We start from the raw sequence: 24,580 nt of genomic DNA, 5'->3' as shown, positions 1-24,580 counted from the left end.
CATGACCTTAGAGGAATCGCACTTTATCATTGGTAACATCAGATAATCAACATGATTACCAAGGAAAAAAGACTATTATTTAAAAATTCTTTTTAAAATCTGCACATGACACAGTCATATCAATGAGTCATTAGATTTAGTGGTTTTGCTGGAATTAATGATACATTTGTTTTACTCATTTGCTTGTACTAATTTTACTGTTTTCTCTTTGCTACTATTCTGTGGGTCTCAGGTATAGTCCTATGAACTGACATGTGTTAGCATAGCTTTTAAAGTAAGAATCCTATCATTTCTTCTATTATCTGTTTTGCCATATTTTCTTATAGATGTGATAAATTTAGCACATGGAACATTTACAAAGATGTCATCACTAGGATCAAAAATTATTTGTCATGCAGAAGCTTTCCAGTTTGGGGCTCTAAATTAGCAAAATGAACATAAATACAATCAGATGCTAAATTCTGAAAATTTTAAATAAAATACTATACTAGTTTAAATGCTAGCCTTTACTCCAGGTTGGAAAGTTTTTGTGTCTTTGTATTTAAATAGAATTGTCACTTGCTACCCAAAATAGGAGATGTGAGTAGATCAGAGCAAAGACAGAAATAAATTCCTGTTGATTATTTTATTTAACACCGTGGTTTCTCACACAAAGACATTTAATTCCAAAGTGTTTGACTTGGCCACAGCTGTAATTGTGTATAATATCCATTATCTTTTAATTGGAATTATCTTTCATCTTTGGCTACATTTATCTGAGGATCCCTTCAGAAAGCCCACCAGAAGCACAAATTCCAATTTGTTCTCTCAGCTTGACTAATGATGAAAAGTACCAAAAATGACTATTATGTGTTTATAAATCACCTCTTTTATCCTGATGCGGTTCTGGGATTTTTATGCTGTTAAGTATTATTTCTCTGAGGAATGTAAATGCAAAAATAACTACAACAAATCCAGCATAAACAATGACACAAAATAAAACGGCACAGAAAGTCTTTAAAGGAAGCATCACAAAAGCGAAGTAGGAAAAGAGAATGGCATAAACTATCGATTTGAAAATTTATTTCTCCAAGATAAAAAAAAAAGAGTCAAAAATAGTCCCCATCCCCTTATCATCTAACAGTTGCATTTGGAAAAGCATAGAATCTGTGGCACAAAGCAAATATATCTTAATTGGACCCACTTTCATCCACCTGCTACCGTTTCTTTTTAGTCACATTGAATTTGTCGAAGCCCATTTGTTTACATTCCTCTGCTAGAACATTAGCATTTATTTCATTTCATAAAATAAGAAGTATGGCCAGTTTAAATGTGGGAGATGCAGTGGCCAAGAAACTTGAGGTCAGCTTGTGGGATGAAGCAATACACACACACTTCTTGCTGTGAAGGATAACGCTTAGATCATAATGGGCTACCACACAGCCTCAATTAATTAAATCATTCATCCAACAATTATTTATTGAGCACCTGCTGTGTGTCAGGCAATCTTCTGGAATCCACAATGAAAAGTGCAAAGGGCAGAGCTCCAGCTCGCTTTTCTCCCAGCCTTTATCTATTTATCGTAGCTGCTCACTGCCACTTCCATTGACCTCTCCTCTGCATAGGTTTCTCCTACCCCAACTCTTCTTCTTGCCTGAGCTCTGAGTTTACATAAATAAGGATAGTCGATGACCTCCATGAATCATCAGCACCAAGTTTCCCACAGCCTCTGAGTATAAACACTGCATCATTGAGTACCTCACTGATGTTCATGGGGCTCCTGTCTTGTTTCCTGTATCCACTTTATTGTCAACTAGACATGATACATACAGTTACCAGTAAATAATATGGAAGCTTAGAATGCTTCGGAAGCCCCAGTAACTGTGATCAGCCTGAGCTTCTGGACCCCAGTACTTAGATGGGTCTATAGGGCTTGCAGTAATCAGATTTTGCCCTTTTGGAACACACGAAGCAACTGTCTCTGCTTCTAAGAGCTGGACTTAAGAGTTCAGTACTGGTGTCTTTCATACAGTCTCTTCACACCATACACCCAGATGGCTTCCTTCAATGTATTCAGACACACCCAAACTAAGCCCCACTATTCTTCTAGCCTTACTTTCTGGAAAACCTATCTTAGCCTCAGCACAGAATAGAACCCTTGTTTATCTCTTCATTACAGCATGGGTTATTGGCATCTCCTCTCTCATCTTATGTACTTATCCTAATCTGTCTTTCTTTAAAATGTGAGGAATAGTTGGTTTGGCATAGCTTGTCTTTCATATATTGTATTCTTAAATTTTTATTCATCTCTTCTATTCCTTTTTTAAGATGGTTGATGTGCTTTTCTCTTTCCCTCAAATCATAACTTGTATCCCTCCCTATTTCCACATTGACTGAGTACATAAACCTCAGTTCCAACTCAGAATTTCAGCTGGTTACTCTATCCAATAGCAGAGTCCCCTACAATGGACCACAGGACTTCCTGAGGCCCTGTTTCTTGGGAACCGAGGTTTTGGATGCTGCTGCTGCTGCTGCTAAGTCACTTCAGTCGTGTCCAACTTTGTGCGACCCCATAGACGGCAGCCCACCAGGCTCCCCTGTCCCTCGGATGATGAGCTTCTGCTTACTCTTCCTTTGCTACTGTTACCTGCACAAGAGCATATTTGTATCATCTTCTGACCTCTCTGTACCTCATTATCCCACCCTGACATCCTTGGCGCTAATCATCGGCTGAAGTTTGCAGGCTTCAAGCTGTCTAGAGATGTTCTCTCTTGACTGACTAACAGCCCAGCCCTACATCGCAGGACAGACTCACTAATAAACCAGTTCACTAAGTCCTTTTTACCAAATGTGTGGGTCTTGTTTTTAGTCCCAGATACTTCCATTTTTTTCTAGTGCTTGGCAGATTATTCCACCATGTCCACATCCTAAAACACATGTTTGGAGCTATACAAATTTTATCATCCCCTTCCACTTATATAGTTGCATCAGTTAGTATGTTTTCATCAGCAAGCAATAAACTATGGCTCAGCTTAAATAAAGAACATGTATTACTTCAGATCATATGACTCTGCAGGTAGGATATTTCTCAGTTTGTTGAATTTAGCAGTTCAATGATGTCATCAAGAAACCACATACTTTCCACCTTTCTGTAGCATGTGGACTGGTACTTGTGGGGCTGCTTACAAGTTGGCTGTCTCCATTTCAGGCATCAGTGACATCAAAGGCAGAAAGATAGGAAGGTTAGTGCCATTGCATATATGTTAATCCAGGAGGGAATCCAACCTAGCAGTTTTCAAAAGGTATTTTCCAGGAATTCATTAGTTCGTATTTCTTCTTATGTCTATGAAGAAAATCAGTTGTTGGTAAAGGGAATGGTGTAGTGATTGCCTGTGATCAATTATAATTCAATTAGTAGGTCTAGGGAGAACATGCTGCTGCTGCTGCTGCTGCTGCTGCTAAGTCGCTTCAGTCATATCCTACTCTGTGCGACCCCATAGAGGGTAGCCCACCAGGCTCCCCCATCCCTGGGATTCTCCAGGAAAGAACACTGGAGTGGGTTGCCATTTCCTTCTCCAATGTGTGAAAGTGAAGTCTCTCAGTCGTGTCCGACTCTTCGCGACCCCATGGACTGTAGCCTACCAGGCTCCTCCGTCCATGGGATTTTCCAGGCAAGAGTACTGGAATGGGTTGCCATTGCCTTCTCCGAGGGAGAACATGAGCCTCCTGCAAAGCACTAGGAGGCTCAATGACAAAATTTCTATTACAGTAAGTCCCCTACATATGAATGAGTTCCATTCCAAGAGCCTGTTCATAAAGCCAATTAGTTCATAAGTCCAATGAAGTTAGTTTAAGTACGCAGTTAACACAATCAGCTATATAGTACTATAGTACTGCACCATAGTAGATTTATAATACTTTTCATACAGATAATACATAAAGACACAAAAAATAAATAAAACACTTAAAATCTAAGATTATAGTTGCTTGAAAGTACAATAGTACAGTAAAACAACTGACATACAGGGGCTGACATCAAGTGAACAGGAAAGGGTTACTGACTAGAGGACGGAGAGGAAGTGGGAGACGGTAGAGCTGAAGGATGATCAACAATAAGAGATGGCAGGCAAGCTACAATTTCACTCAACCCTGACACTGATGGCACAGGTTCTGGTTCCTTGCTAGAACAAGATGCATGTTTGCAACTTTGAAAGTTCGCAACTTTGGAGTTTCATATTCGGGGACTTCTTTTATCTAGAAGGAAGGGGTGTCATGCCTGTTGGGTAAGCTGGCCATAGTTATTCTATCTTCCTTACTTCCTGATGGCATAGGCATGGTCCGTTCATGCCAAGTGCTTGCTCACGTGGCTGCCCTCTGACAACCACGTTAGGTAGTAATCCTTCCCTGGCAGTCACTCTCCAACCCCCTCCCCCAGCTCCCCAACTGTCCTCTCTCAGACCCTGGGGAGGAACGTGCAGGCTGTTATTCTGGATGTGAGCAAGTTTCTTTTTTCCTTATAATAATCGTATTGTTACATATAGCAAAAGGAGAGTTCTCGTTCTTAAAATATTTCACTTCTGTACAGTGATGAAGGAAGAAGGAGGTTTATAATGAATCTAGGTATAGTCTGATGAGTGAAGCAGGGAAGGAGAAGGATGAGAAAATAATCTATAAATAACTAAATATTTCCATGCTATCTCCAGCTCCTACTTCTAGGCCAGCTCCTACTTCTAGGCTTGGGACTTAGTGAAAGTTCAAGAAATGCTCATGGTAGAGTAGAAATAAAGCAAACCCTGTAGAATTATAAAGCAGGTTCTCACTATTTTAAAATTAAGTAATCCAAATTTAACTCATTTGTAAGAACTAGAATTAAATTCATAAATTCTCATAAATAGAATTGACTGATATTAAATAGGGGTGATTCTCCTGAACAATTTGGACAACTGTGCTGATAAATAGCCATCATTTCCCTTAAGAAGAGAGCCTAGGAATTATAGGGATGGCATCACTGACTCGATGGACGTGAGTCTCAGTGAACTCTGGGAGTTGGTGATGGACAGGGAGGCCTGGCGTGCTGTGATTCATGGGGTTGCAAAGAGTCGGACACGACTGAGCGACTGATCTGATCTGATCTGAGATAAGTATAGAATCAAATACTTGTGCTTGATTCCAGCTGGAATCAAGAGAGCCAGGAGAAATATCAATAACCTCAGATATGCAGATGACACCACCCTTATGGCACAAGTCAAGAGGAACTGAAGAGCCTCTTGATGAAAGTGAAAGAGGAGAGTGAAAAAGCTGGCTTAAAACTTAACATACAAAAACTAACATCATGGCATCTAATCCCATTACTTCATGGCAAATAGATGAGGAAACAATGGAAACAGTGATAGACTTTATTTTCTTGGGCTCCAAAATCACTGCAGATGGTGACTGTAGCCATGAAACTAAAAGATGCTTGATCCTTGGAAGAAAAGCTATGACCAACCTAGCTAGACAGCATATTAAAAAACAGAGACATTACTTTTCCAACAAAGGTCTGTATAGTCAATGTTATGGTTTTTCCAGTAGTCATGTATAGATGTGAGAGTTAGACCGTAAAGAAAGCTGAGCACTGAAGAATTGATGCTTTTGAACTGTGCTGTTGGAAAACACTCTTGAGAGTCCCTTGGACTGCAAGGAGATCCAACCAGTCAGTCCTAAAGGAAATCAGTCTTGAATACTCATTGGAAAGACTAATGCTGAGGCTGAAGCTCCAATATTTTGGCCACCTGATGCGAAGAACTGACTCATTAGAAAAGACCCTGATGCTGGGAAAGATTGAAGGCAGGAGAAGGGGATGACATAGATGAGATGGTTGGATGGCATCACCGATTCAATGGACATGAGGTTGAACAAGCTCTTGGAGTTGTTGATGGGCAGGAAAGCTTGGTGTGCTGCAGTTCATGAGGCTACAGAATTGGACAAGACTGAGTGACAGAACTGACCTGAAGGAATCAAATGATTCTGAGAGAAGATTTATTGCCTTGCACTATAGGGAGTATTGATTAACTATCCCAACCTAATGTCATCAGAAGCAAAAGTAATTGGCTCATCTTCTTGGCCTTGAGAACAACACTAACTTTAGAGTAAGAGAGTGAGAAAGAGGCAGTAGAATGGGGTGCATCACAATGCTATAACTTCAAGGTCAAACTCTCACACATTGCTGCACAATGAGAATTTTTTTCCAAGTTAAAGAATATTTCTTGTTTATTGATATTTTAAAAAAATTTGTGTTCTTTATACGCATTGATATATGTAAATATATGATAATAGTTTCTAACCATGTGTTATAAAAATCTTTAAACACAAAGGAAAATTGAAAAAGTGGTACAACAAATACCTGTAGTCCCTCCATCTAGGTTCAGCAATAGTTAACATTTTGGAAAATATGTGTATATAATCACACACACATGCTGTACATTTGTTTGCTGCAGAATTATAATATTCATATATTTCAGCATGCTTCTCCTAAAAAGAAGGACATTTTCCTCATAACCAAAATGCTATTATCATATTTAGAAAAATTAAAAATGATTCCTTAGTATTATATACTGTAATATCCAAATTATATACAAAGTTTACATTTGGCCAACATAGTTTTTAACAGTTTTTTTTGCTAAGCTTGGATATGTTCACATATAAATGATTACTATGCCTCTTACATCTCTAAAATTTTCCTCACCATATATCTTTTTTTTTTATTTTATAAAATTGTCTTGAAGCACTTGAGAAGCCGATATGCGGGTCAGGAAGCAACAGTTAGAACTGGACATGGAACAACAGACTGGTTCCAAATAGGAAAAGGAGTATGTCAAGGCTGTATATTGTCACCCTGCTTATTTAACTTCTATGCAGAGTGCATCATGAGAAACGCTGGGCTGGAAGAAGCACAAGCTAGAATCAAGATTGCCAGGAGAAATATCAATAACCTCAGATATGCAGATGACACCACTCTTATGGCAGAAAGTGAAGAGGAACTAAAAAGCCTCTTTTTGAAAGTGAAAGAGGAGAGTGAAAAAGTTGGCTTAAAGCTCAACATTCAGAAAACGAAGATCATGGCATCTGATCCCATCACTTTGTGGGAAATAGACGGGGAGACAGTGTCAGATTTTATTTTGGGGGGCTCCACAATCACTGCAGATGGTGATTGCAACCATGAAATTAAAAGATGCTTACTCCTTGGAAGGAAAGTTATATCCAACCTAGATAGCATATTCAAAAGCAGAGACATTACTTTGCCAATAAAGGTCCGTCTAGTCAAGGCTATGGTTTTTCCAGTGGTCATGCATGGATGTGAGAGTTGAATGGTGAAGAAGCTGAGCACCGAAGAACTGATGCTTTTGAACTGTGGTGCTGGAGGAGATTCTTGAGAGTCCCTTGGACTGCAAGGAGATCCAACCAGTCCATTCTGAAGGAGACCAGTCCTGGGTTTCATTGGAAGGTCTGATGCTAAAGCTGAAACTCCAATACTTTGGCCACCTCATGCAAAGAGTTAACTCATTGGAAAAAATCCTGATGCTGGGAGGGATTGCGGGTAGGAGGAGAAGGGGACGACAGAGGATGAGATGGCTGGATGGCATCATTGACTCCATAGACAGGAGTTTGGGTAAACTCCGGAAATTGATGATAGACAGGGAGGCCTGGCGTGCTGCGATTCATGGGGTTGCAAAAGTCAGACACAACTGAGCGACTGAACTGAACTGAACTGAAGCCTATGGTTTTGTCGAATTTCCCATGTTTGAGTTTCATCTGATTATGTCCTCAATGTGATGTTTGTTTCTTCATCTCCTGTATGTCTTGTTAACCAGAAGCTGTCTAAAGTTTAATCAGACTCAGATTAAACATCGTTGTGTATACATTATATTGCATTACTTTATAAGCTGCATAATTTCAAGTTGTTCCACAATGAGTTATGCTAATTCTGAATGTTTAGTTAAGTTCTGATTTTCACCTTTTCCTATTGTTAAAACATAGTTTTAAAAAAATATTTCATAGAAATATTGAAAGGTTTCCAGTATCTATTTTTTGTTATTACCTTTGCTTGTAAAAGAATAATCATAATGCTTTCCATTTCATAACTCATCATCACAAAGTTTTATATATATATGTGTGTGTGTGTGTGTGTGTGTGTGTTTATGTGTGTGTGTGTGTGTATGGAAAGAGAATTTGAACTTTTACATGCGTAAGATATTTTTAAAGTAGGTTTAAAGTGTTACCTGTATGTTTATTCTCTAACATTTTAGCATAATAACTTTATCTTTTAAAATAGCTCTGTTCTATTCCTGAGATTAATTTTCTTATTTTGGAGAAAACATTAGGAGTTTTCAGTTTTCCGTTGATTTGAGGTTATAATTTACTAACAAGGTGTCCCAGGTGAAGTAAGTGGTTGGTGTGCGGCTCAGCCATCACAGCAGGAACCTCAAGCCCAGCAGGAGGGTTTCATTGAACAGTAACCACACCAATTGTTCGATCTGCTAAAATATAAATTATATGGAAAAACGGAAAAGTGAGTTGGTATTTTAGTTGGGAAAATATATATGATTTAGATTCTGAGGAAAATTAGCTTTAAACAAGAGAAAAATAGAAGTCTAAATTTTGTATGAGAAAGCTAAGCCCAAGAGAGCTGTGGGATCCTTCCTGTGAGATTTCTCCATGATCTGAGTAATGCAGACACTTCTATAGAAAACTACTACAGAAATACAATAAAGAAATCCCCACACATTTTTACCTGTAGCTATTCAACATTCTGTTTAAATAATAGGACTTTGCCTTTTTTTATTATCTTATCATTTGACGGGTCTTTGTTTTCTTTATGGGAAATGTATTATGGGCATTAGTGATTATGGACAAAATCCATATGGACAAAGTCAGTTACTCAAAAATGCAAAACTGTGATGCTGATAGCAAATATTCTTGATGTGCCTGGGAGATGAAATTTGAGGATGAAAGCATCTTATTCAGAGACAATGGTTCTTTTGACTTCCTAGCTGCATCATTCAGCCTTTGCATTGATTTTTCATCAGTTATATTTGTCGTCTCTGAGGGAGAACATTATACAAAGTACAAAGTAAGAAAATATGGGTGGAAAATTTCCCTTCCCATTTTTGTCTACACATACCTTTTTAAGGTTTCTTTGTTTTCCTTTTTTTTTTTTTTTTTAGCTTTTGTAGAAGTTTTGGCAAGAGATGAATGTATTTCTTCAGTTTTAATAAGGAGTCTTGCTGGATATATTTTATCCTAAGTCATGGCAGCTACTTTTCAAAACATTCCTTGTTGCTGTAGCTATTATAACCTTTGTGACCACAAATACTCAGTACTTGATCCAGTTATTTCCATACAATTTTATGATGCTTCAGTACAGACAGGGTAATATGTTTAGCTATAAATCAGGGGACTTTCCTGGGCTAAAGCTTCACTTTTGGAGTGGTGAAAATAATAGGTTAATTAACCTTGCCAATTACATTTGTGATCTGTGTCTTTTTGTTCCCTTTTATAAACACTGGGAATATTAAGAAAAGAATGTGGATATTTGGTGATAAATTTGAATAATCAAGTCTAACATGGTATTTTAATGATGTCGAAGGCCATTTTGGGGCTTCCCTGGTAACTCAGTGGTAAAGAATCTGCCTGCCAATGCAGAAGACATGGGTTCAGTCTCTGTGTGCAGAGACTGTGTACATCCTATAGGATGATTCCCCAGAGAAGGAAATAGCAACCCACTCCAGTATTCTTGCCTGGGGAATCCCATGGACAGAGGAGCCTGGTAGGCTATACTCCATAGTGTTGCAAAGATTCGGACACAACTTAGCCACTAAACAATGACAACAAGAAGGCCATTTGTATATTCATTTACCAAACATAGCCAAACAGAAAAAAAAAAAAAAGTGTCAGAGTAGGTTTTTCTAATTTACATTTTCTTTAGGGTGACTTACTCAGTCCACACTTTCACTGCTCACAGCTCTCCCTGCTCTGCGTGGTGCTGATGCTCTTGGTCAGTGTCCAGGTCTGGCTGACAGCTGGCCTGGAGGCCATGGTCCTCTTCCAGAGGCCCTCCCGGCTGCCAGCAGCCTAGCTTAGGCTTGTACCCATGGAGGGTTATAGTGTTTTGAGAATACAACAAAATCCATAGCTTCTTCATGACAGATACAGAGTTTGCCCATCGTTTCTACTACCACAATATCCAAGTCCAATTTAGATAGAAGGAGTGGATAAATAGAGTCTACCTCTTGATAGGACATATTGCAAATGACTGTGCCATTCTCCAACCACCACATACCTGGGAAAGTGGGAGAATTTAAAGGACTCTTTTTTAAGGTTTTATTTCTTTTTTTTTCAATTAAAAAATGTTTAAGTTTTTATAAAGACTTCTTTATGTGAATATTTTGTAAATTACTGAATATATAGTGGGTTACCATGTTCTTTTCATCATTTTTATTTCTGCAAGTAAGATGTTTATATGTTAAAATCCTAAAAATAAAAATACCTGCTGATTTCATAGTGTTAGTTTGCAAAGTATTCTCACCTTATTGTGCACTTAAACTTCCATTAAAAAACTCATAAGTGAGATCATTATTGTTGAAAATAGTTGAACAGTATTTCACCTGCCTTTACTCTATGCGCACCAAAATTTTAGTTGCCTTTTAAGAAAACATTCTCCAACAACATCCCTTACACTTGATCCTGAAGTATTTTCTCTCACCTTAGATGGAAATATTAATAGTATTATTAGCAGAGTAGAAAAAAGTTACTAAAAAGTGCATAGGTAGCTCAAACCATTAGATAATCTTACTGTTTATAAGTAAAATAATTAACTTTATTATGAGTGCTAGTTGTTTTGCTTGGTATATTCAAAAAAAGGTATGAGACAAATTTACATAGAAGTTGATCTAAGTACAATTTTTCTAACTCCACATTATTTTAATTTGGAAAGTATTAATTTCTTGCCTATACTATCAGATACAAAACAGCTGTGAAACCATGTAATAGGTCCACCAAATTCATTATAAGGTCCTTAACTTATTGCCAGGTGGTTACTTAATGCTTTTCAATGAGTAGAAGTTATTTTAATATTAAACTGCACACATTAATAATGGTATGATATATGCATATTAATTAGCTATTTTATGTTAAATATTTTCACATTTAAATATGTCAGGTTTGAATATGTTAGGTTTATTTATAATAGGTCAATCTGTCATAGAAAACATAAATTTATTTTACAGAATTTAAATAACCCAGGAAATCAATCAGATTAATTTGGGCAAAGTGCATAGTCTTATACTACATCATGATTTATTGTAGTACTTATATAAGAATACTTCTTATTTAAAGCAAATTTTATTAAAATAGCTTTGCTTTGAAAGTTGAATATTTTTAAAATATTCTATTGTAAAAAATAAAGCTACCTAATGATGCTGCAAAATCTAGATGGAAAATCCATGACTTTAGACTACTGCTAAAAATGAAATTTCTCTTTGGAGAGTATAAATAATCAAGTACTAATTATTCATTGAGATTGATTTTCTAAAAGTTCTCTTGAAAATATTTGGTGTGAAAATAATTTGTAAATGCCTTTTATGGAAAAAAAGTCTTTCAGGTTCAAAATGTTTGGAATATGCTGAATACCATGGTACTTTTGGAGGGCTTCAATTCTCACTCTTATATCAAATATAATGCAGTAGCACCTGCATTTTGGGAACATGCTACTTTTACAATATATGGTAACATAGTTTCACTAAACACATTTATGTAAGATAGAATTACAGGAAAAATTTCAGAGTTATAAAATACTTTAGATATCAGATAAATTGACTCAATATGTTCTGATTATTTGCAGGTGGCAAATATCAAATACAAGTTCACTTTATTACTCTTTTGCTTTATAAAATATATATTCTTTTTATTTTGAAAGGTCTTATTTCAACTTCTTCATTAAATATTTTATAAAGATATTTCTTAACACAGGCTTGTAAACCATATAAAATGTTAAGAAATATCATTACAGTATGCTTCCTCTGTGATTTGAATGACAATTGAAGTGGTTGTTATATTTGATGCAACGAAGATCTGCCTGTAGAACTGGCTCATGGTTTGCAAACAATGTTGAAACATTTTATGAAGATATCCTAAAGCACATAGATGTGCTTTTAAGAGACTATTAGCAAGGTGAAAAGGCAGCCTTCAGAATGGGAGAAAATAATAGCAAATGAAGCAACTGATAAACAACTAATCTCAAAAATATACAAGCAACTCCTACAGCTCAACTTCAGAAAAATAAATGACCCAATCAAAAAATGGGCCAAAGAACTAAGTAGACATTTCTCCAAAGAAGACATACAGATGGCTAACAAACACATGAAAAGATGTTCAACATCACTCATTATCAGAGAAATGCAAATCAAAACCACTATGCGGTACCATTTCACGCCAGTCAGAAAGGCTGCGATCCATAAGTCTACAAGCAATAAATGCTGGAGAGGGTGTGAAGAAAAGGGAACTCTCTTACACTGTTGGTGGGAATGCAAACTAGTACAGCCACTATGGAGAACAGTGTGAAGATTCCTTAAAAAACTGGAAATAGAACTGCCTTATGATCCAGCAACCCCACTGCTGGGCATACACACTGAGGAAACCAGAAGGGAAAGAGACACGTGTACCCCAATGTTCATCGCAGCACTGTTTATAATAGCCAGGACATGGAAGCAACCTAGATGTCCATCAGCAGATGAATGGATAAGAAAGCGGTGGTACATATACACAATGGAGTATTACTCAGCCATTAAAAAGAATACATTTGAATCAGTTCTAATGAGATGGATGAAACTGGAACCTATTATACAGAGTGAAGTAAGCCAGAAAGAAAAACACCAATACAGTATACTAACGCATATATATGGAATCTAGAAAGATGGTAACAATAACCCTGTGTACGAGACAGCAAAAGAGACACTGATATATAGATCAGTCTTATGGACTCTGTGGGAGAGGGAGAGGGTGGGGAGATTTGGGAGAAAGGCATTGAAACATGTATAATATCATGTATGAAACGAGTCGCCAGTCCAGGTTCGATGCACGATACTGGATGCTTGGGGCTGGTGCACTGGGACAACCCAGAGGGAGGGTATGGGGAGGGAGGAGGGAGGAGGGTTCAGGATGGGAAACACAGGTATACCTGTGGCGGATTCATTTCGATATTTGGCAAAACTAATACAATATTGTAAAGGTTAAAAAAAAAAAAGACAGTTACAAACTATTATTTCTACATATTCAGAAGTCACTATTAAAAATATTTTAGAGTACTGTGCAAAGATGAAAATAATAACGTTAGTCCACATTATTATGGAATTTCAGATATTATTTATATTGCCATATATATGAAAAATGCTATTATCATAAGCGGATTTCAGTTTTAGCAACATGGTGGTTTAACAATATAAATTACATCTATATATATTGTTAGAAACAATCCCACTCTTTTTTGATCTTAAGTTTTCAATAAACCCAGTATTCTCCATCTGTCTACACTTATAGAAAAGATTGACAAGGCTGGAATTATATTGTTATGTTTGATCCAAAGTTATGATTAGAATAATTGTGTGAATTCTTCAATTGTTATACTGATAGTAACATATTTCCCTCTATTTCTAATGCCAGTTTTGACAGATTGACTGTTGTCATGTCAAGCAGGCTACTCTTCTTTATTATTTCTATATGCAATGGAACTTCCAGTAATAACAACTTGTACCACTTGAGTGTTCTTGGGATTGATAAAAGAAGTACGAAAAATCATTAAAATATATTTGGTTTAAAAGAATCCTAGTAACTAGAAACTCTGATATGTGAATTCTCATTTAATCTGTTTTGTATAAATTTTAGAACATATGACATATTTATTTAAAAATCTTGCATGATGCTCCAAACGTTAGAAAGGATTGTTTTTCAAATGCTAAAGTTCTATTTAACCATTTTGGGCTACCTTCACGGCTCAGTGGGTAAAGAATCCGCCTGCAAATGTGGGAGACCTGGATTCAATTCCTGGGTTGGGAAGACCCCTGGAGAAGGGAAAGTCTACCCAATCCAGTGTTCCGGCCTAGAGAATCCCATGGATAAAGTCCATGGGGCTGCAAAGAGTGGGACACGACTGAGCTACTTTCACTTAACTTATATTACTGTTTATGGTAACAAAAATAAAGGACATTTAAACAAAAATGAAAAAGTTTTTAAACGGAAATACTTTTGTTTCCTAGTTTCTAAGTAAGAATTGTCAGCTGATGTGCTGACAGTTCTAATATGAGGACTATAGCAGACTTGAAGCTGATCAAGATACCACCACAAATGAACTCATCTACAACACAGAAATAGAGCTACAGATGTAGAAAATAAATTAATGATTACCAGCGATAAGGTGTGGAGGGATAAATTGGGAGATTGGGATTGACATACACACCACTATAATTAAAATAGGGTAATTAATAAGGATCTACTGTATAGCACAGGGAACTCTATTAAACACACTGTATTGACCTATAAGGGAAACGGATCTGAAAAAGAGTGGATATACATATATAACTGATTCACTTTGCTGTACATCTGAAACTAACACAACACTGTAACTCAACTCAAATAATAATAAAAAAAATACACCACCTAGATAGACTGGTATCGAATAGCCAAACAGGTGTATTTATATATGATGTGGAAGCAAAATAGATTTGTTTCAGTCAGTGTACTGTGTATAAGAAGTAACATTACTTAAATCTGCTACTCTTCAGTATCAGAATCTTGCCTGCAAACTGCCACTTTGCATTCATCTACTTCCTAGTTCACATTCATTTACTTAGTTAATAGCATTTTAAAAGTTTCCTTCCCTTCCTTCCTATATTCCTTCCTTCATTCCTTCTCCTTTCTCTGTCCCTTCTTTATTCTTTCAATTTATGATTTTGCAAAGAGTGGAAAAGTATCTGCAGAAGAATAAAACATTCATTTAGGAAATAGTAATTCACAACGAACTCTAAACAGACCAAATATATAATCCTAACCTAAAATACTATGTAACCTAGTGAGAAATGGTATTTGATAGAATCAACAGCATTGTAATTTAAATATTATGTATATAATTTTCATTGATATTTTGGGGCATAAATTTCAACCTATTTTAGTACATTTTTCCTTTATAAGAAATAAAGAAATTTAAATGTTTGAAATAGAAAATCTTATATGTCAGCCTGAAAGAAAGTATAAATGTACAGAAGAAAAATTCACTTTTTTGGCAAATTGGTGAGATTCATTTGTGAGGGAAAAGTCAGAAACCTGTTTCTGTACATCTTACCTAATCTTGTTTCTAACAATATTTTTATGTAGGCACATTAATGATCAAACTTTATGTGAATACTTTGCATTATATAAACTAAGTACCGTTAAGTCATAGAATTCACAATTCTACTTAACAGGAAAAAAAAGTCATGCTTCTCTGTTCTTTTTTCCTCTGCTCACTCTGCCACACCCATCCTGCTAATTAAGTTCCTCAACCTTGAAGATAATGATATTCCAATTTTTTTTGAAGAAATAAATTTAAGGATACATTTACATCATATTAAATGAAAACTGTACTTCTGAGAATAACCTTGAAAAGCACCATAATATTTGCTCTTGCAACAGAATAAGGTCGTTTGGAGAAAGAGACAAGAATAGGAAAGAAGAAAATCAAAGTATTGGTAACTATTGATAGCCCTTGAATTTTTGTCTAATTTATTATATACAGTCTGACAAAGCCCACATGATTTAGGTTTTAAGATTTTTCTGTGGGAAAATGGTATACAAATTTATTTGCTCTTATTTATGTACTAGAAATGTTTAGGATTTTGTAGAATGTTACCCTAATCTGAAGATTAAATAAAACATCTGAAAACAAAGCAAAACAAAGCTCATAGGTAATAAGGAAGTTTATTCAAATAGGACTGTCCACATTCAAGAAGAAAATGAAAATATGAAAAAAATTTAGGACTCCAGGTTATTCCAGAAAATCAATAAGAAACATGGTGTATTTGACTATTCCTATTACTTGATTTTCATTAGATGTTTTAACCTAAAATGATTGGTGTTAAAGTGTACTGAATATGTGATATACTGCAAAATCTCTTCTCAGTGTAAAATGATCATAAATTGAATTGAAATAGGTCATTTAAAACACCTAGCATTATCTCTCCAGTAGTGAATAAAGTGGGAATAAAATAATAATTTTTAGGGTCTCTGTCTCACATTTAGGCAAAAGTCTACAATAGTCTTTTTTCTACTCAGTAATAACAAGTTAAACCACCAGCTCCTAATCTGTCCACCCTGTACAGACCTGCCAGCAACATGGCAGCAGAGAGACCAACAGAAAACAGTCAAAAGGGTAAAATTAAACAAATCAAAGATTTAAATCTGTGAACTATGAATTTGTTCTTAGCAAACTATTGTGAAAATAGACTGATTAGCTTGGAGGAAAGGACAACTGGTGTCATTGTCCATTTTCTTTCCTTCTTGCCCTGTTTCCCAGCCATCCAATTCTCCACCCTCCACCGTATGCCACATTTAGTTTTTCTGAGACTCTAAGATTTCTCAAGTTTTGATGATTTCTACAATCAAGGGTTTCTTCAAATCTGTTATAAGTTTATCTGACAATATGTTCTGGAAGATTCTGAAGGTTTAGTAGATTGGGGTCGATTAATTCAGAAAACAGCAGATACCACAGAACTATCTCATAGCTCTCCAAATGGCAGCCTTCCAGAATATGGTGAGAGGTTTTATGGCCCATAATAAATCAAAATTTCCATATAAAGTTGAGCACTTGTTTCCAAACCAGCTCTAAAAACATTTTAAAATATCATACTGTACATCGAATATTAGTTTGGAAAAAACAAATGAGGAAAACATATTGCACGTCTAAATATTTTAAAATTATAAATCAAAGTAAAGAGTGTTTTGTCCTTCTATCATGACAAATACATCTTCAAAATGACAATATCAAAAAACTGGTTTAGCCATAATACTTATATAACAGGATGCCAATGAATATAAAGACAACTGAATTATTTTTTTCATGACTAGCTATCATTAAGTGGGTTGGTGGCATCTAAATAAGAACTAAAATAATAATTCCATAAATTATAACATAGTATTTCATAAAATGTATTTTCCTTGTCTTTATTTCAGCAAAATAATATCATTATAGTAAGGGATTTACTAAATGTTTATACTACTGATCTTAAGGTGTGCATTTTGAATACAATTGTATTCTCTTTTTAATCATTTAACAGAGTGTAAATGAAAGCAAATGTAAATATTCAAGGAAAGTAAATTAAATGTGAGAATCAAAAATATTTTTTATGTTTTCCTAAGTAGAGTTTCTCTTAAGTATTCAAATGTTTATCTATATAAAACATAATTTATAATTACTGAATCAAAAAATATACAAAAATAAAAACTTAAATTTTTGCAAAATTAATGAACTTTATGTAATATGCTTTTACAAATAGAGTCCTTTACAATGTCTAGTGTCTCTGTACCTGGCATTTTAGAAATTGGTTCCATACTTCATGCATGTTTAAATGCACAGCAACATACATGCAAATTCAAGGATAATAAGAATTGTTTTACATGCCAAAATGTTTCATAGCTGTCTTGTACTTGATGTGCTAATTTTTTAGTGTTCTGGAACCATAAATTGGAATATGAACAGAAGCAAGAAAATGGATACTCAGCACTCCTGGGAAACAACACTTTGTCATGCAAGAATCTCTTGCATTCTTACTCTCTGAGAGAAGGATTTGACAAGTTCATTAATTTGAATTTTTCTTACCTAAGCACATCCACAACTCAATTCTCCTGCCCTCTGAAATACTGTCCATCTTTAAATTGAGCAGGGATATAAACCACTATATCCAAATGTGGTTACCTTTTCTTTGGAAGAAACAAGGAAAACATAGTGAATCAGTATAACCTTGGAGTCTTAAAGAGGTTAGTCGCCAGACAGAGTATATGGTTTGGGTCCCAGGTTGTGCTGTGTGCTGGTGCTGACTGCTTGACCCCAAATGAGAGGGGCATCTATACTGTTCAATGCATTTATTTTCTCTGGGCTTATGATCCCTGAAACTCCGTCAAAACACAGGATGGCAAGGATTCCCATGCTTGGGTCTTGTGTCAATTCATAATTCTGTGACAGTTGAAATGGCTTAGAAAGCCATTTGCAAACTGTACAGAACCAGTGTCACAGCTGTGTATATGGATTTATATGAATACATATCTATACAAATATATACAGAGTACATCATGAGAAACGCTGGGCTGAATGAAGCACAAGCTGGAATCAAGATTGGTGGGAGAAATATCAATAACCTCAGATATGCAGATGACACCACTCTTATGGCAGAAAGTGAAGAGGAACTAAAGAGCTTCTTGATGAAAGTGAAAGAGGAGCATGAAAAAGATGGCTTAAAGCTCAATATTCAGAAAACTTAGATCATGGCATCCAGTCCCATCACATCATGGCAAATAGATGGGGAGACAGCAGAAACAGTGTCAGACTTTATTTTTGGGGGCTCCAAAATCACTGCAGATGGTGACTGCAGCCATGAAATTAAAAGACGCTTACTCCTTGGAAGGAAAGTTATGACCAACCTAGACAGCATATTAAAAAGCAGAGACAGTACTTTGCCAACAAAGGTCCATCAAGTCAAGGCTATGGTTTTTCCAGTAGTTATGTATGGATGTGAGAGTTGGACTATAAGGAAAACTGTGCACCAAAGAATTGATACTTTTGAACTGCGGTGTTGGAAAAGACTCTTGGACTGCAAGGAGATCCAACCAGTCCATCCTAAAGGAAATCAGTCCTGAGCGTTCATTGGAAAGACTGATGTTGAAGGTGAAACTCCAATACATTGGCCACCTGACGTGAAGAGCTGACTCATTCAAAAAGACCCTGATGGCGGGAAAGATTGAGAGCAGGAGGAGAAGGAGACACCAGAGCATGAGATGATTGGATGGCATCACCGATTCAATGGACATGAGTTTGAGTAAACTGTAGGAGTTAGTGATGGACAGGGAAGCCTGATGTGCTGCAGTCCATGGGGTTGCAAAGAGTCAGACACGACTGAGCAACTGAACTAAATGGAACTGATACATGAATATGGGCTTCCCTGGTAGTTCAGATGATGAAGAATCTGTCTGCAATATAGGAGAACAGGGTTCGATCCCTGGGTCAGGAAGATCCCCTGGAGAAGCAAATGGCAACCCAAACCAATATTCTTGCCTGGAGAACCCCATGGAAAAAGTTTTGTAGCATACAGTCCATGAGATCAAAAAGAGTTGGGCACAACTGAATGACAAAGCATGGATGTGCACACACACGCACACACACATACACACACATGAACATATATATATATATATATATATATGAAGTCTATATGAAGTCTTCTATAGTCTATGAAGTCTATATATATATATGAAGTCTATTTATACTTATTATCATAATGGGTTTCTTTTTAAATAAATATTATTTTAAGTCTAAGAAAGAATACTACCTGGAAAATCAGAAGTCATTGACCATCTTCCTTAGGAAGAATTGATAAAAATAAGGACATGGGAGTAAGGGAAGAAAATATTTCTCATTGCATTTGCATATTAATATAAAAGATACAGTAGTAGAGCATTTAAACTGTGAGTTTAAAGGCAATACAAGCAATTCTACTAAATTTATACGATTTATCTTCTTCTTTTTAATTTTTAAAATTATTTTATTGAAATATGTTGATTTACAATGTTGTATTAATTCCTGCAGTAGAGCAAGGCAATCTTTATACATATATATATATATATATATATATATATACACACATACATTACTTGCTATATTCTTTTCCATTATGGTTTATCACAGAACACTGACCATACAGGTCACTGTACTACACAGTAGGTTCTTGTTTATTCATTTTATGTATCACTTACCTTCTTAGCAGACTTGTATAAAAGTATTTTGCAGGGCTTCCCAGGTGGCTCAGTGGGCAAAGATTCTGCCTGCAGTGCAAGAGACCTGGGTTAGATCCCTGGGTCGAGACGATCCCGTGGAGAAGTGAATGGCAACCCACTCCAGTATTCTTGCCTGGAGAATCCCATGGACAGAGCTGTTGGGCTATAGTCCATAGGGTCACAAAGAGCCAGACACAACTGAAGTGAATGAGCACACGTAAGTATTTTGCTACTCAGTTTTTGTTACATAAAAGATAACTATGATTGATAACATAAGGAAGTTGCCCAGAAGCATTTCTGTTGAAATCCATTAATAATAGGAAAACAGAAGTTTTGGTATTTAGTGCTTATGGTATTTATCCCATATGCTTTTAAGCCAATAGTATATGTACACATACAGGAAATACTTGAAGAAGGAAGCCTCAAGAATGTCTTAGCTCCCTTCTGAACAGAACTATGACAATCTCTGACCACCATCAATGGTCTCAGTCAAAACAGAGGCTGATGTCCTCAAGGTTACAAGGTCATAACATTTTAGCAGATAAAGCAGATGCAAAATCTGCCCAAGAACTTATGGGAAATTTATAGATAGGTGTCAGGAAAAATTGAAGACCTATTCTCTGAACCTAGAAATGCAACTTGGCAGGGGAAAAAAAGCTTGAGGAAGGAGTTAAGTGGGAGATAGTCATGGGAAATGTCAAGATAGCTGAAATAAATGAGTTAATGAATTTTACCTGGACTTAACCTTTTTAAAAATTCTGTGATCCAAGCTGTATTTTTTTTTCACCTCTAGGTTTATTCAATCTGGAAGCATCCCAAGATCTTTTGGGGGTGATATTTTTGGGCAGTATTTGCTTGCTCATGTGGCATCACGAATAAAAAATAATAGTTTAATGTTATATTGGGGAAACTAAGCATTCAAATAGGTAAGCAGGGATTAGCTGCCTTCTGATTATAAAGAGGGCTCTTAGAGCTTAATCCCCAGGAGCTATTTGCTCCAGTGTTTTTAATGGCCCTTAATAGCTGAAGCCTGCATAGAACACATATGCATGTATTTATATTTGTATTGATACATATTTCATGTATCAATTTCTATTCCCTAGCTGGAATTTGTGCTGTGAATTACTATAGTACTCTTTTGTCTAAAATGTAATTATCTAATTATGTGTTCAGGGAGATGGCAGAGCTAGACTCATAGAGTACCAATTCACAAGCATTTAATTTTTGTTGTTAATAAGAGACTATGAGAAAAGGGATCTTTCTCCCTCTGGAGTGGGGACACAGTACTCATGCTTAAGTGGTATTTTCAGAGTTGGAATCTTCCTTGCCAGCTCCTCTGGGCATCTCATTAAGTGTTTCTAGTGCTGCAGGGCAGTTTTGGCCTCTGATAGGACCCCTAAAGGAATCCTGTTAGTACATCTCAGGAGAAGAGGCCATGTAATGTGAACTTAAAGTAACTATGGAACATCAAATAATGCTAGCAAGATGTGGTCTTTACTTTTTTTAAGGATGATACAAACTCCTGTGAAGTCTCTTTTTAAGGTTCACTAAACTAGTCATAGCTTCCCTGGTGACACAGCAGTAAAGAACTCTCCTGCAATGTATGAGACAAGGCAGGAGCCATGGGTTCAATTCCTGGGTCAGGAAGTTCCCCTTGAGAAGGAAATGGCAACCCACTCCAGTATTCTTGCCTGTAAAATCCCATGGACAGCCCATGGGGTTGCAAAAGAGTTGGGCACAACTTAGTGACTCAAAAAAAAAAGACAACAAAAAGCCCCTCCTCAGTCCAAAGGTGGGTGAACCATCATTTCACTTCGGACAGTCAGTGAAGACAGGGACTGGAAAACTTGTAGGTAGTAAGCCTGTAGGCTTGCTCTGATGCTATCCTTGGGAAACTAGTCATATTGTGAGCCCACACTGATTCATCCCCCAAATTTGGTTGAATCTAAAGAGCTGATGGAAACTTATGTGATTGGCCAGTAACACAGAAAAAGGATGAAGCTGCACCTAGATTGAATTATGTCAGCACCCTCCCAGCTGCACAGCCCTTAAAAAATTCGAACCACACAATCATCAGTATTTTACAAAGCTGAATGCTATATGTCTCTTTTGACAATGAGGACTCGGTTAAAACTACATTTTGGCACTCTGAGAGATGAATAAAAATCTACTTAAACGTGGTGTTTCTAATACTCAGTGTCACGTTTTACCGGTTGGCACACATTTATCACTTCATTTCCCAGTGCAGTAAACAACTCGTAACTCACTGGTTACTTTGATTGACAGCAGCCTTGGGCATTTTTTAGCACTCATGTTACAGTATTGCATAGAGTCAAACTTCCATGGTAATTGGCTTCCACAACAACAACAATAATAGAAATAATCATTTCAGAGTTAATTTAAAGGAGCCAAAAGAAGTCAGTCAAATATGAGGACGATAAATTATGAGGATTTCTCATTTAAGTAAGTAACAGGTTTAATGGCTTTCTCTAAGTACTGAGATCATTCAATTGAACATCTGCTTTCCAGCTGTGCATATTGATATATTACTAGGTTTTTATTCCCCTCTACCCTAAATGTATCCATAAGTTTTTAGGAGTTTCACTACCTGACTTTTTGACAAAGGCTTGATTGTGAATGATATAAAAATGTCAAAAATTCTGGAGGCCATATTATGCCCAAGGTATTATTTTTCAATTGACTCCAAAGACAGATGTCCATGAACAATTAAACCATTCTCCAATCACACCTTGTTCCAGCTGGGATCAGAGAATTAAAAGGAAATAAACCCTCATAATTTACTTATTGCTAGAGTTCCTATAGTTTCCTGAATGTTTAATGGAGTCTTACTGAATAATTGTATCAATACAAAAACTATTTTGTCCATTGCTTGAACTTCTGAAATTGGCTTTTTGGTATTAAATGTAGTATTTCTTCTCTTATAATAATTCATATACTGATCACCTACTCTCAGAGAAAGCTCATCGGAGGGATATTAGGTTATGTTAAACTTGCTAAATCCCAAGTCAATTCTTAAAGCGTTTAGTCAAAAAGTACCACACCAAAACAATCTGTTCTAAAAAAAAGTGAGCCTTGCTAATCAACATAGATGTAACCCAGTATCTTATCTAATAGGGCAACATGGAGTGTGGTCTCCTCTCTCAACAACAACAAAAATCCCAGATAAGATGTCTTCTTCCAATCAGCCTTTATCATTACCGTCACCATAGCAACTAAAGAGCTCAGAACTGCAACCTAAACAAGGGAGCAAATAACATAAGCTTATGAGCCACTGCATTATCAGTGTTCATAAGATACTAATTCAAAAAAAGCTCATCATACCCACAAAGGACAAGCCGTAATTCTCTTTCCCCTACCAAAAGTATGGTTAATAAAAGTATTTCACCATGTTCTGGGCTTTATGGATTAAACAGCTTAAGATATGGGATGATGTAAGCCAAGGGGACCATGTACTCATTCCAGTCCCATGATGCACTTCACAATGGCAGTCTGCAGACTGGCACAGCAATATCCCACCTAAGATGAGATTTATTGATTGATTGGTTTAATTTTATTAAATGACACTAAAGAAACACGGGTTGTTTTTTTTTTTCATAACAATATATGTAATTAGGAGAATACTATATATGAAAATACAGTGTAGGACATATTTGGCCTGCCCCAAATGAGTTCTAAAAATAATAGACCCTTGAGCCATCACGACTTTTCAGATTCTTAAAAGAACATCTGTGAGATGTTTTCAAAATTCTCTATTATTTTTCAAACAGCAATAAGTTTCTAATCATTTTAGATGCATATCTCAGAAGAAAGGTTAACAGTGATTATAACAATGATAATAATAATACAATTAATAATAGTTAATAGTACTTGCATATCTTATGGGCTTCCCTGATAGCTCAGACAGTAAAGAATCTGCTCACAATACAGGAGACCTGGATTCGATCCCTGGGTCTGGAAGATTCCCTGGAGAAAGAATGGCAACCCAGTCCAGTATCCTTGCCTCAAGAATTCCATTCCAAAGGCCCAATAAAAGGCTAAAATTACCAGTTGATATATATTTCTTTTATCATTAATTTTTGAATGTGCTATTTTTTCTATTACAATTCCATCTTCTTCATGTCAAATCTATATCTAATTTAAGCTCTGTGACTTTTACACGATTCTTGTCAAGATTCATTTTGGTTACCTTCCATACACTTCTGTTTTTAAAATGGTAGCCTTTGAACACTTGTAGCTTATAATTCGGAGAAGGCAATGGCACCCCACTCCAGTACTCTTGCCTGGAAAATTCCATGGATGGAGGAGCCTGGTAGGCGGCAGTCCATGGGGTCTCACAGAGTTGGACACAACCGAGCGACTTCACTTTCACTTTTCACTTTCATGCCTTGGAGAAGGAAATGGCAGCCCACTCCAGTGTTCTTGCCTGGAGAATCCCAGGGACAGGGAAGCCTGGTGGGCTGCTGTCTATGGGGTTGCACAGAGTCAGACACGACTGAAGTGTCTTAGCAGCAGCAGCTTATAATTTCTATGC

At 36.4% G+C, this 24,580-nt stretch overlaps 1 long non-coding RNA gene across 4 annotated transcripts in view; it reads right to left on the bottom strand.

Moving 5' to 3' along the window:
* Positions 1-20,093, bottom strand: part of LOC113898349 — a 304,517-nt gene extending 284,424 nt beyond the window's left edge. For all 4 annotated transcript variants that reach the window (XR_003512615.1, XR_003512617.1, XR_003512616.1 and 1 more), the window contains exon 1: positions 20,008-20,093. This is a non-coding gene — a long non-coding RNA (uncharacterized LOC113898349). The remainder of the gene's footprint in view (positions 1-20,007) is intronic.
* Between the last annotated feature and the right edge of the window lie 4,487 nt (positions 20,094-24,580).

The sequence above is a fragment of the Bos indicus x Bos taurus genome, chromosome 9 (genome assembly GCF_003369695.1).
Source record: "Bos indicus x Bos taurus breed Angus x Brahman F1 hybrid chromosome 9, Bos_hybrid_MaternalHap_v2.0, whole genome shotgun sequence".
NCBI lineage: Eukaryota > Metazoa > Chordata > Mammalia > Artiodactyla > Bovidae > Bos > Bos indicus x Bos taurus.
The sequence above is the reverse complement of the archived record's forward strand: the minus strand, read 5'-3'. Positions and strand labels throughout refer to the sequence as shown.